We start from the raw sequence: 14,461 nt of genomic DNA, 5'->3' as shown, positions 1-14,461 counted from the left end.
TTGTTCAGGGGAACAGTGGGTTAACTGCCTTGTTCAGGGGAACAGTGGGTTAACTGCCTTGTTCAGGGGAACAGTGGGTTAACTGCCTTGTTCAGGGGAACACTGGGTTAACTGCCTTGTTCAGGGGAACAGTGGGTTAACTGCCTTGTTCAGGGGAACACTGGGTTAACTGCCTTGTTCAGGGGAACACTGGGTTAACTGCCTTGTTCAGGGGAACACTGGGTTAACTGCCTTGTTCAGGGGAACACTGGGTTAACTGCTTTGTTCAGGGGAACAGTGGGTTAACTGCTTTGTTCAGGGGAACACTGGGTTAACTGCCTTGTTCAGGGGAACACTGGGTTAACTGCCTTGTTCAGGGGAACACTGGGTTAACTGCCTTGTTCAGGGGAACACTGGGTTAACTGCCTTGTTCAGGGGAACACTGGGTTAAATGCCTTGCTCAGGGGCAGAACAACAGATTTTTACCTTGTCAGCTCAGGGATTCGATCCAGAAACCTTTCGGTTACTATTCCAACCCTCTAACCACTAGGCTACCTGCTGGTTACTATTCCAACCCTCTAACCAGGCAGTGCCATTTTGTATGCAACCCATCCCTTTACTGCTGTGGTGTTAGTCTGATTCATAACGTGACAAAGCTTCATTTATCACTTCATCTATAAGAGCTTATCAATTACTTTGATTGACCTTTTGTGGTCAAACGTACCAAGTAACACCCTCGTTCCCAGGGGATGAAGACAATGGGAGGGGCTTGAGCACAATGTTAGAAATTCAATATTTTCTATCAGCTCGTTTTTACTTCCCTGAAACTCTTAAGTTTTATATCCTCATAAATAACTCTGATTTCATTTCTGGCCAGGGGTTAGGGATGGAGCTGGTTCAGATAAATACATGACCTCAAGCAGTCAGTACCGCTGGTCAATGTTCTAGTAGAGGGAAGTACGTGTGTATGTGTTATTATCCATCTAAAATAAACCTATCATTTTCCATGGTTGACAAGGTAAGGAGTTTGTCCTGTGGAAGCCTTGGTTATCTCAACAAGAGGTTGTCCTGTGGAAGCCTTGGTTATCTCAACAAGAGGTTGTCCTGTGGAAGCCTTGGTTATCTCAACAAGAGGTTGTCTATTATTCTGCAGCTTGAGAGTTATCTAGAGATGAAGGGATGAGAGAAGAAGGTGAAGAATACAGAGGGACGGAGAGACCATGAGGTGGAAAATAGAACAGCAGGAAAGGACAAGGCTGTGATACTTGAAAATCTTCTAAAACATCACCAACCTTGTTAACACTTTACATGAAGTTTCCCCTATTACTATGTCGCTAACACAGTAATAACTTAATGACATAGTAAAACCTATGGAACTACTGTCATTACACGGTCATAGGGATGTTATGGAATCAGTTATTCCACAATTGGAATAAGGAATGTGTAATTACACATTCACTTGCTGAAGGTTATTCAACATGTGTAACTACTAATGTTATTGTTCCTGTTCCACAATGTAAGTCATGTTTTGTAATCACACGTTTGAAAGTAATCTGTGAATTACCATATTAATAACTTAAACCTAAATCTGACCTTGTTACATATAACTGCATGTAAGGTTCCATTACCATTGAATCCACATGTAATACCATGTTGATAAATAGACTAGGACCTGGTAACAACAATTGTAACAATGCACACCCTGTCATCATCTAACCCTGTCATCAGCTTACCCTGTCATCATCTAACCCTGTCATCATCTAACCCTGTCATCAGCTAACCCTGTCATCATCTAACCCTGTCATCATCTAACCCTGTCATCAGCTTACCCTGTCATCATCTAACCCTGTCATCATCTAACCCTGTCGTCATCTATAACCCTGTCATCATCTAACCCTGTCGTCATCTAACCCTGTCATCATCTATAACCCTGTCATCTAACCCTGTCGTCAGCTAACCCTGTCATCATCTAACCCTGTCATCATCTAACCCTGTCATCATCTAACCCTGTCATCATCATCTAACCCTGTCGTCATCTAACCCTGTCGTCATCTAACCCTGTCGTCATCTAACCCTGTCGTCATCTAACCCTGTCGTCATCTAACCCTGCCGTCATCTAACCCTGCCGTCATCTAACCCTGTCGTCATCTAACCCTGTCGTCATCTAACCCTGTCGTCATCTAACCCTGTCGTCATCTAACCCTGTCGTCATCTAACCCTGTCATCTAACCCTGTCGTCATCTAACCCTGTCATCATCTAACCCTGTCATCATAATCTAACCCTGTCGTCATCTAACCCTGTCGTCATCTAACCCTGTCGTCATCTAACCCTGTCGTCATCTAACCCTGTCGTCATCTAACCCTGTCATCTAACCCTGTCGTCATCTAACCCTGTCGTCATCTAACCCTGTCATCATCATCTAACCCTGTCGTCATCTAACCCTGTCGTCATCTAACCCTGTCGTCATCTAACCCTGTCGTCATCTAACCCTGTCATCATCTAACCCTGTCGTCATCTAACCCTGTCATCTAACCCTGTCGTCATCTAACCCTGTCATCATCTAACCCTGTCATCATCATCTAACCCTGTCATCATCATCTAACCCTGTCGTCATCTAACCCTGTCGTCATCTAACCCTGTCGTCATCTAACCCTGTCGTCATCTAACCCTGTCGTCATCTAACCCTGTCGTCATCTAACCCTGTCGTCATCTAACCCTGTCGTCATCTAACCCTGTCATCATCTAACCCTGTCATCATCTAACCCTGTCATCATCATCTAACCCTGTCATCATCATCTAACCCTGTCGTCATCTAACCCTGTCGTCATCTAACCCTGTCGTCATCTAACCCTGTCGTCATCTAACCCTGTCGTCATCTAACCTGTCGTCGTCTAACCCTGTCGTCGTCTAACCCTGTCGTCGTCTAACCCTGTCGTCATCTAACCCTGTCGTCATCTAACCCTGTCGTCATCTAACCCTGTCGTCAGCTAACCCTGTCGTCAGCTAACCCTGTCGTCATCTAACCCTGTCGTCATCTAACCCTGTCGTCATCTAACCCTGTCGTCATCTAACCTGTCGTCATCTAACCTGTCGTCATCTAACCCTGTCGTCATCTAACCCTGTCGTCATCTAACCCTGTCGTCATCTAACCCTGTCGTCATCTAACCCTGTCGTCATCTAACCCTGTCGTCATCTAACCCTGTCGTCATCTAACCCTGTCATCATCTAACCCTGTCATCTAACCCTGTCATCATCTAACCCTGTCATCATCATCTAACCCTGTCATCTAACCCTGTCATCTAACCCTGTCGTCATCTAACCCTGTCATCTAACCCTGTCATCATCTAACCCTGTCATCTAACCCTGTCATCATCATCTAACCCTGTCATCATCATCTAACCTTGTCATCAGCTAACCCTGTCATCATCTAACCCTGTCATCAGCTAACCCTGTCATCAGCTAACCCTGTCATCATCTAACCCTGTCGTCATCTAACCCTGTCGTCATCTAACCCTGTCATCTAACCCTGTCATCATCATCTAACCCTGTCATCATCATCTTACCCTGTCGTCATCTAACCCTGTCGTCATCTAACCCTGTCATCATCTAACCCTGTCGTCATCTAACCCTGTCGTCATCTAACCCTGTCATCATCTAACCCTGTCGTCATCTAACCCTGTCGTCATCTAACCCTGTCGTCATCTAACCCTGTCGTCATCTAACCCTGTCGTCATCTAACCCTGTCGTCATCTAACCCTGTCGTCATCTAACCCTGTCATCATCATCTAACCCTGTCGTCATCTAACCCTGTCGTCATCTAACCCTGTCATCGTCATCTAACCCTGTCATCGTCATCTAACCCTGTCATCGTCATCTAACCCTGTCGTCATCTAACCCTGTCGTCATCTAACCCTGTCGTCATCTAACCCTGTCATCATCATCTAACCCTGTCATCATCATCTAACCCTGTCATCATCATCTAACCCTGTCATCATCATCTAACCCTGTCGTCATCTAACCCTGTCGTCAGCTAACCCTGTCGTCAGCTAACCCTGTCGTCAGCTAACCCTGTCGTCAGCTAACCCGTCATCAGCTTACCCTGTCGTCATCTAACCCTGTCATCATCTAACCCTGTCATGTTTGTTTCTATGACCTGGCTCAAAGGTTATAATGAATCAAGTGGAATGTCTGAACAATGTAGTTACATAGGATATATTGTAATTAGGAACAAGCAACTTCATGTAAAATGAAACCCTGTAGAGTATAACCTTTATAATTACTATACAACCTACAATAGGCTACCAGGATAAATTAGGAAATCAATACAAAAAAATGTAGGAGAAAATTTACATTTGTTACATTGTACTTACAATCTTTAAAAGGATCCGCCCCTTTTATCAATTTTCGCCTGAAATCACAACCCAAATCTAACTGCCTGTGGCTCAGGCCCTGAAGCAAGGATATGCATATTCTTGACACCATTTGAAAGGAAGAACTTTGAAGTTTGTGGAAATGTGAAAGGAATATAGAATAATAAAGCACATTAGATCTGGTTAAAGCTAATACAAAGAAAAAAACAACCGTTTTTTTATATTTTTTTTGTGCCATCTTTGAAATGCAAGAGAAAGGCCATTATGTATTATTCCAGCCCAGGTGCAATTTGGATTTTGGCCACTAGATGGCAGCAGTATATGTGCAAAGTTTTAGACTGATCCAATGAACCATTGCATTTATGTTCCAAATTTTGTGTCAAGACTGCCCAAATGTGCCTTTTCAAGTTCAAAACTGTGCACTCTCCTCAAACAATAGCATGGTATTATTTCACTGTAATAGCTACTGTAAATTGGCCTGTGCAGTTAGATTAACAAGAATGTAAGCTTTCTGCCATTATCAGATATGTCTATGTCCTGGGAAATGTTACTTACATCCTCATGCTAATCACATTAGACTACGTTAGCTCAACCGTCCCGTGGGGGGCCCACCGATCCTGAAGTTAACAACTAAATCTGTAATTACAATGTTGATAAAAGGGATATATATGTACCTACCCAGGAGCATATGCTATGATTATATGCCAAGTGTCTAATCATAAGAGTAGGCTGTCAAGGCAGAAAGGCTTAAAGACAGGATTAAAATGAATGAAGTCAGAGGGACATTTTGTCAATATTTGTCAATTGATCATTGAGGACAGGGGCTCATGAAGAGGCCAGGGGCTCATGAAGAGGCCAGGCTACCAGCTTCCCTTCCTCTGTCCCTCCATGCCAACTCCCTCCTTCCCTCCCTACCTCCCTCTGTCCCTCCCTCCATGCCCCCCCCCCCCATCCTTCCCTCCCTACTCGACTCCCTTGGCTGTGAAGTAAATGTAACATATTTGATAGGATGACTTCTGCACATAGCATTTTAAGTACTTGTCATATGCCATCTCTAGATGTACATGAGGAAATGGATTCTACATGTCCCAGCTATTAGGAACAGGGGATTAGAGATGGAGATAAAACTAACGAAGGGAGAGAGAGAGAGTTTCCTTCATAGATACATGTAAGTTCCAAATTGCACCATATTCCCTATGTGCATGTACTTTTGACCAGAGGCATATGCGCCCTCGTCTAAAGTAGTGCACTATATAGGGAATAGGGTGCCATTTGGAACACACTGTATCTGTTGCTTATTTCCATGTCGGTTGATGGCTTGGTCTTCAACTAGATGGTGATGTCAGCTTCCTCCTGATATTGAGACTGGTACTGCAATCAACGGGGCCTCATTAACGCCACTCTGATTATGTTGTCATTGCGTTCAGTGATTATAGGTGGCAACATGCTTTTACATCTAACAGTGTTACTGCCTCTTTCCCCATCATTCAGCGTATGGCTCCCGTGACTCACATAACTTTGTGAATGAAGTCGTCAAGTATTTTCACAATATTTAAAGATTCCGGTGCCTGTTGCAAATCAAAAAAGCGAGTAAGACATCTGTCTTTCCAGAGAGGACAATTATTATAAAATGTCTTGCCTCAAACATTAAATGGAACCAGCTTGAGTCTGCGGTAGTTAAATATGCTAGCCTTGGGAAATATCTTTCCTCTCGTTTGAACCAAGAACCACAGACGTCTGATACAAAGACAAACAGAAGTAAAAATGGCACCTGACTATGAGCGGTAGAATTTCACCCAAGGACAAAGGGAGAATAAGCTCTCACGTCCTTGTTTCAAAGCTTTCAACTTTCTTCAAAAGCTCCAAACTTTCAGCCAAATAGGGCTTTTCAATGTTTTTCGTCTTCAAGGTAGTTTGTGGATCTCTTTGTACAGTGAAAACACAAACCTACGAGAGTCAACAGAACCAATGTTCACATCTATACTCCTCTACATCTATGTTATAGAAGCCATCAGTTCTCCTCAGGTGCCGCTCAAAGCAGAATAGTTTATGTAGGACAGACATAGAATCAAATATAACAAGGCCTTTACAGAACACCAGCACAGAACGTTGCCTTACCGCTCTCCCTCCCCTCAAGGCAACTCAACATTCAGTTTGTGGAAACAGTGAGTGAGGGACAGACAGGGTATAGAATAAAAAAGGAGGAGCTCTTTAAAGAAGACTGTGACCGCATCTCTCCATATCTCTCCATCCGACTCAATAGGGCCCTCGTCAAGTGAACACAACAGAAGTGTTGTGGTGACAAAGAGCAGTGACATCAGAAATGGAGTGACCCCACGCCTCTTTTGTGTTTCACTCTTCCGTGACCATCCTCATCGTTTAACAACACATTTGTCATTACAATCCCCCATCTCCATTCATCCCACGCTCCATCCCTCCTCAACAATGTTTACCTCTGTCGTGATCTGAGTTAAGAGGAGGAGGGGTGGTGGTTCTGGATCAACAGAGAAGCAGCCTATGCTCTTCTCCATCCAGCGACCTTATCGCTCTCACTCTCCTCCACGCTCCCTCTCTCTCCCACCGTCTCCCGTGTGTCTCCCTCTGTCTCGCCTGTGAGCTTTTCAATTAGGTAATTACATGGCTCTTGAAAGGAGGCAGCCTGGACACTGGGGTTCTATTGTGAGAGCACCTGTCCCCCCACAGACTGCAATTACCTGCCATACTAGCGGGAGGGGAGAGGGAGGGAGGGAGCGGGAGGGGAGACAGGAAGAGGAGAGGAGGGAGAGAGAGTGGGAGGGGAGATGGGAAGAGGAGAGGGAGGGAGGGAAGGCGAGAGCGGGAAGAGGAGAGGAGGGAGAGAGAGAGAGCAGGACGGGAGACCGGAAGAGGAGAGGAGGGAGAATGGAGGGAGGGAGAGAGAGAGAGAGCAGGAGGGGAGACTGGAAGAGGAGAGAGAGGAGGGAGGGAGAGAGCGGGAGGGGAGACAGGAAGAGGAGAGGTGAGGAAAGAGGTTAGGGAGAGGAGAGGACAGGGGGGAGAGAGAGAAGATAAGAACATTGTGTTGTGTCCACCGTGCTGCCAGCGTCCAGGGAGAGGTGCATTCAGCAGGCCTGGCCTTCCATCAATAGCCCTGGGAGGAAGGGACGGATAGATGGAGGGATGAATGAAGGGACGGAGGAGAAGAGGCAGGGGAAGAAACGGGGATATCCACTGTGGAGGGAAGTGGTTCTGTGTTGTAGAAGAGTATGGTAACACAGAGACATGACAACAGGGGTTTTTTCATCTGTTTGTTTCCTTGTTGACATGTTTTCATGCAGCCTGTTTCTAATCTCTTATCTATCTAGAAGACGTTCATCTATACAGACATGGTATAGTGATGACGACTACAACGTAGCTGTAGCATGCAGAGAAAACAATCCATTTAACAACCATGTTTGATTCATTGAATGTGATCCTCAGCTATTTCTGTGGGGCATTCACTTCACATCTCGTTCAACTCAAACAAATGATAGTCTATATCTTAAAACACACACATTATTCAGTGTGTTAGACTAAGTAATAGTAAATGATCCCCTCTGACAGTGAGAGTACACGGTTCTCTGACTCCCTAGTGTGCTAATTTACACCTGGGTTCACTTTATTGTGCACTAGCTATTGATTTTCCTTGGACACACCTGTAACGTTCTAAAGCTCTGTAAAGTCAATGCAGATGTCTGCCTGCTAGGGAGAGATTGGAGGTGGAGATCTGTGTGTGTGTGTGTGTGTGTGTGTGTGTGTGTGTGTGTGTGTATGTGAGTGAGAATTCCCACATAAATGAGCGTCGGGCCTCGAGGGTGGCAAAACATGTCAATACGGCTGCCATGACTGTTCCCATGGCGATAAGGATCTACCTCCATCAATTAAACCGCTTGGACTTCCTGGTTGCAGACAGTGATGGACAGGTTCAATCTGACACATCACCATTAGGTTTTACTCCACATCCATGGGCTTGTCTCATATTACACCATATCCCCTGGCGGTTAAGAGCGTTGGGCCAGTAACGAAAAGTAACTGGTCCGAATTCCTGTGCCGGCAAGGTGGAACAATCTGCCATTCTCCCCTTGAGCAAGGCAGTTAACTCCCAACAACATCTGATCCCCGGGCGTCGATGACGTGGCTGTCGATTAAGGCAGCCCCCCAGCACCTCTCTGATTCAGAGGGGTTGGGTTAAATGAGGAAGACACATTTCAGTTGAATACATTCAGTTGTACAGATGACTAGGTATCCCCCTTTCCCTTCTATAACATCACCTCCACACTGTTGACTACTGAGTGCTCCATTGTCTTTCAGGTTCAAGGTGAATGGTGATGTTTGTCAAACAGTCTCAAGCAGTATGGCTTTAAGAGGAGGTGCTTGTACATCATAAGCATGCATCCCTGATCATGCAAATGAGCTAAATGATGTCAATGGTTAAATGCATTCTAGATGGCATGTTTGGCACTGTGCCAAGCCCCTGTGTGTAATCCAATGCACTCACCAGCGATATCAGTGATGTTATCATGTTTCGACATTGTAATGTTCAGGATGTGATATCGGTCAGATTAATCAGTATCAGCAGCGTCGTTTGACATTGAGGACTAACGAGGTTCTTAACGAGGGGAAACTGGGAAATGGAACGGGCATAATTAGGATAGACCCAATTATCGTCCACATAGAGATTCTGTTTTTAGGGGACTTAGGTCAGCAATGTACAGGTCCTTTTGACTTCTTGAGGGAGGGAGGGAGACAGACAACGAGAGAGGAAGAAAGGTGTGTACAGAAGGACAGAATTCAAGTGTTGGGTTGGTACACTAGGGGACAGTCTCTAGGAGACTGGATCCTATATCCACCTACTGTAGGTAAAGTTAGTGAGGACACATCAGTACTTCAGCTAAAGTGTTTGAGGTCTCCTCAGAACTTCAGTTAGTGTTTGAGGTCTCCTCAGTACTTCAGTTAGTGTTTGAGGTCTCCTCAGTACTTCAGTTAGTGTTTGAGGTCTCCTCAGTACTTCAGTTAGTGTTTGAGGTCTCCTCAGTACTTCAGTTAGTGTTTGAGGTCTCCTCAGTACTTCAGTTAGCGTTTGAGGTCCCCTCAGTACTTCAGTTAGTGTTTGAGGTCTCCTCAGTACTTCAGTTAGTGTTTGAGGTCCCCTCAGTACTTCAGTTAGTGTTTGAGGTCTCCTCAGTACTTCAGTTAGTGTTTGAGGTCTCCTCAGTACTTCAGTTAGTGTTTGAGGTCTCCTCAGTACTTCAGTTAGTGTTTGAGGTCCCCTCAGTACTTCAGTTAGTGTTTGAGGTCTCCTCAGTACTTCAGTTAGTGTTTGAGGTCTCCTCAGTACTTCAGTTAGTGTTTGAGGTCTCCTCAGTACTTCAGTTAGTGTTTGAGGTCCCCTCAGTACTTCAGTTAGTGTTTGAGGTCTCCTCAGTACTTCAGTTAGTGTTTGAGGTCCCCTCAGTACTTCAGTTAGTGTTTGAGGTCCCCTCAGTACTTCAGTTAGTGTTTGAGGTCTCCTCAGTACTTCAGTTAGTGTTTGAGGTCTCCTCAGTACTTCAGTTAGTGTTTGAGGTCTCCTCAGTACTTCAGTTAGTGTTTGAGGTCTCCTCAGTACTTCAGTTAGTGTTTGAGGTCTCCTCAGAACTTCAGTTAGTGTTTGAGGTCTCCTCAGTACTTCAGTTAGTGTTTGAGGTCTCCTCAGTACTTCAGTTAGTGTTTGAGGTCTCCTCAGTACTTCAGTTAGTGTTTGAGGTCTCCTCAGTACTTCAGTTAGTGTTTGAGGTCTCCTCAGTACTTCAGTTAGTGTTTGAGGTCTCCTCAGTACTTCAGTTAGTGTTTGAGGTCCCCTCAGTACTTCAGTTAGTGTTTGAGGTCTCCTCAGAACTTCAGTTAGTGTTTGAGGTCTCCTCAGTACTTCAGTTAGTGTTTGAGGTCTCCTCAGTACTTCAGGGCGATCTGTGCTCTTTGATCTGGGAGGCCTTTGAATCTCCCGTCACCCTGACACGTTATGTAAGATAGCAGCACATACAGACACACACACACACACACACACACACACACAAACATACTCCCAGCTCTTCAGAACACAGCGTCTTGACAAGAGGAAGAATAACTTTTTGAAGAAGAGTAGAGACAGTCAGACTGACATAAAGTAAAAGATGGGAGACGGAGAGAGGAGACAGACACTGAGTGGCACACTGAAAGGGCTGCCTGTACCTAACCCAAAATCATAGTTAAAAATGGAAAAGGAACACAGAAAGCTGAAGGATGTCAAATGTAACTCTGCGATAGATCTGTGATGTTCCAAGGTCATAATCAGACGGTTTCCATCTTCCTGTATCTCAGCTCTGATGCTGATGGACCCCTCAGGACTCGGGAAGAAAGTGAGAGAGACAGAGACAGAGAGAGAGACCGTGAGAGAGAGAGGGAGAGAGAGCGAGAGAGAGAAAGGGGGGAGAGCGAGAGAAAGGGAGAGGAGGAGGAGAGGAAAGAAGAGGCTTAAAGAAAAAGAGAGAGATGCAGAGAGAGAGAGAGAGATCACTATACTGTATGGTCCAGGGAAGGTGTTCCTCCCACACTAGGATCATTTGGTTAATTCATGGCTCAACCAGGGTCTTGGCTGAGGAAATGTGGGAGGGGTTCTTAATGGAAGAATTACTTCCCCATGGCTTCTTCCCCAATGGCACCCTATCCCCTATATAGTGCACTACATACAGAATAGGGTGCCATTTGGGACACAGTCATATGGGCTCTGGCCAAAAGTAGTGCACTACATAGGGAATAGGTTGCCATTTGGGACAGCCAATGTAAGCCACCTACTTAGTGTTCTTCTTCAAAGCCAAGATGAATAAAATCCAGCACGGCATCACACTCCATTTCCGCTAAACCTAATCATAGAAATTGCAGTTGGCTTTTTTTTCATGGCTCGACCCAAATTATATAATTTAATTAACATTTAGGAGGCCAGAAAGCTCCTCTCATATCTTAAATACCACAGCTGGCAAGATGTATTCATGATGTTTGATATGAGGAGATGGGAAATAAAAGGCAGTAAAACTAAGACTTGTAATTTGTCTAAGATCAGGGCTTCCATGTTATTGTATTGATTGGAAGGGAGTTATCTACTACTGTAACTCTCAGCTGGAGAAATAACAATATCCAGAGTATTTTAAGATCCCAGGGACATAACTCTCAATTCTTTTAAGATCCCATGGACATACAGTGCATTCAGAAAGTATTCAGACCACTTGACTTTTCCCACATTTTGTTACGTTACAGTCTTATTCTAAAAAGTATTGAATCATGTTTTCCTCATCGATCTACACACAATACCCCATAATGACAAAGCGAAAACAGGTTTTTAGAAATTTGTGCACATCTATTACAAATAAAAAAACTGAAATACCTTATTGACATAAGTATTCAGATCCTTTGCTATGGGACTCAAAATTGAGCTCAGATTCATCCTGTTTCCATGAATCATCCTTGAGATGTTTCTACAACTTGATTGGAGTCCACCTGTGCTAAATTGAATTGATTGGTCACTCACCTGTCTATATAAGGTCCCACAGTTGACAGTCATTGTCAGAGCAAAAACCAAGCCATGAGGTCGAGTGGATTGTCTGTAGAGCTCCGAGACAGGATTGTGTCGAGGCACAGATCTGGGAAAGGGTACCAAAAAATATCTGTAGCATTGAAGGTCCCCAAGAACACAGTGGTCTCCATCATTCTAAAGCTGGCCGCCCGGCCAAATTGAGCAATTGGGGGAGAAGGGCCTTTGTCAGGGAGGTGACCAAGAACCCTCACAGTTCCTCTGTGGAGATGGTAGACAACCATCTCTGCAGCACTCCACCAATCAGGCTTTTATGGTAGAGTGGCCAGACAGAAGCCATTCCTCAGTAAAAGGCACATGACAGCCTGCTTGGAGTTTGCCAAAAGGCACCTAAAGGACTCTCAGACCATGAGAAACAAGATTCTCTGGTCTGATGAATCAAGATTGAACTCTTTGTCCTGAATGCCAAGCATCACTTCAGGAGGAAACCTGGCACAATCCTTACGGTGAAGCATGGTGGTGGCAGCAAATCAAATCAAACTTTATTTGTCACATGCGCCGAATACAAAAGTAGACCTTACCGTGAAATGCTTACTTACAAGCCCATAACCAACTGTGCAGTTCAAGAAGAGTTAAGCAAATATTTACCAAATAAACTAAAGTAAAAAAGAATAAAAAATAACACAATAAAATAACAGTAACGAGGCTATATGCAGGCTATATACAGTGTGCAGGGTGACAGGTTAGTTGAGGTAGTTTGTTCATGTAGGTAGGGGTGAAGTAACTATGCATAGATAATAAACAATGAGGAGTCAGCAGTGTACAAAACAAATGGACAGAGGGGGGTGTCAATGTATATAGTCCAGTGGCCATTTGATCAATTGTTCAGTAGTCTTATGGCTTGGGGGTAGAAGCTGTTAAGGAGCCTTTTGGTCCACAGCATAATGCTGTGCGGATGTTTTTCAGTGGCAGGGACTGGGAGACTAGTCCGGATCAAGGGAAAGATGAATGGGGCAAAGTACGAAGAGATTCTTGATGAAAACCTGCTCGAGAGCGCTTAGGACTTCAGACTTGGGTGAAGGTTCACCTTCCAACAGGACAACGACCCTAAGCACACAGCCAAGACAACGCAGGAGTGGCTTTGGGACAAGTCTCTGAATGTCCTCGAGTGGCCCAGCCAGAGCCCGGACTTGAACCTGATGGAATATCTTTGGAGAGACCTGAAAATAGCTGTGCAGCGACGCTCCCCATCCAACCTGACAGAGCTTGAGAGGATCTGCATAGAAGAATGGGAGAAACTCCCCAAATACAGGTATGCCAAGCTTGTAGCATCCTACCCAAGAAGACTCGAGGCTGTAATTGCTGCCAAATGTCATTCAACAATGTACTGAGGAAAGGATCTGAATACCTATGTGAATGTTATATTTCCGTTTTTTTTTTTAATACATTTCCAAAAATGTAATAATAACTGTTTTTCCTTTGTCATTATGGGGTATTGTGTGTATATTGATGAGGGGGGGGACGACGATTTAATCAGTTTTAGAATAAGCCTGAAACTCAACGAAATGTGAAAATAGTGGAGGAGTCTGAATACTTTCCAAATGCACTGTAACTCTCAGTGATTTAACATCACCAGGGACATGACTCTGTGATTTAACATCACCAGGGACATGACTCTCAGTGATTTAACATCACCAGGGACATAACTCTCTGTGATTTAACATCACCAGGGACATAACTCTGTGATTTAACATCACCAGGGACATAACTCTCTGTGATTTAACATCACCAGGGACATAACTCTCAGTGATTTAACATCACCAGGGACATAACTCTCAGTGATTTAACAACACCAGGGACATAACTCTCTGTGATTTAACAACACCAGGGACATAACTCTCAGTGATTTAACAACACCAGGGACATAACTCTCAGTGATTTAACATCACCAGGGACATAACTCTCAGTGATTTAACATCACCAGGGACATAACTCTCAGTGATTTAACATCACCAGGGACATGACTCTCAGTGATTTAACATCACCAGGGACATAACTCTCAGTGATTTAACATCACCAGGGACATGACTCTCAGTGATTTAACATCACCAGGGACATAACACTCAGTGATTTAACATCACCAGGGACATGACTCTCTGTGCTTTAACATCACCAGGGACATAACTCTCAGTGATTTAACAACACCAGGGACATAACTCTCAGTGATTTAACATCACCAGGGACATAACTCTCAGTGATTTAACATCACCAGGGACATAACTCTCAGTGATTTAACATCACCGGGGTGCAATAAATCTGATGGCGGTTAACAAATCAAACCCCATCACATGATGACTGATCATAGACACACTCACATACTGTACACACACACACACACACACTGTAAAGTGGTGATTAGAAATGGATCCAGTATGAGATAGTGGTGTTCAACAGTATATATCAGTTAATCATCACTAGATGTACAGCGCAGGGTGGAGAATAATTACATTGTTTAATTGTTGTCCAAGAAGTCATGGTAATTATGTT

At 44.3% G+C, this 14,461-nt stretch overlaps 1 long non-coding RNA gene across 1 annotated transcript; it reads left to right on the top strand.

Moving 5' to 3' along the window:
* The first annotated feature begins 513 nt into the window (after positions 1–513).
* On the top strand, positions 514–1,568 carry LOC115188449 (uncharacterized). Its single transcript, XR_003876416.1, has 2 exons — positions 514–1,077; positions 1,114–1,568. It is a non-coding gene; the product is annotated as an uncharacterized LOC115188449 (long non-coding RNA).
* The last annotated feature ends 12,893 nt before the right edge of the window (positions 1,569–14,461 follow it).

The sequence above is a fragment of the Salmo trutta genome, unplaced genomic scaffold, assembly GCF_901001165.1.
Source record: "Salmo trutta unplaced genomic scaffold, fSalTru1.1, whole genome shotgun sequence".
NCBI classification, from domain to species: Eukaryota; Metazoa; Chordata; class Actinopteri; order Salmoniformes; family Salmonidae; genus Salmo; species Salmo trutta.
The sequence above is the reverse complement of the archived record's forward strand: the minus strand, read 5'-3'. Positions and strand labels throughout refer to the sequence as shown.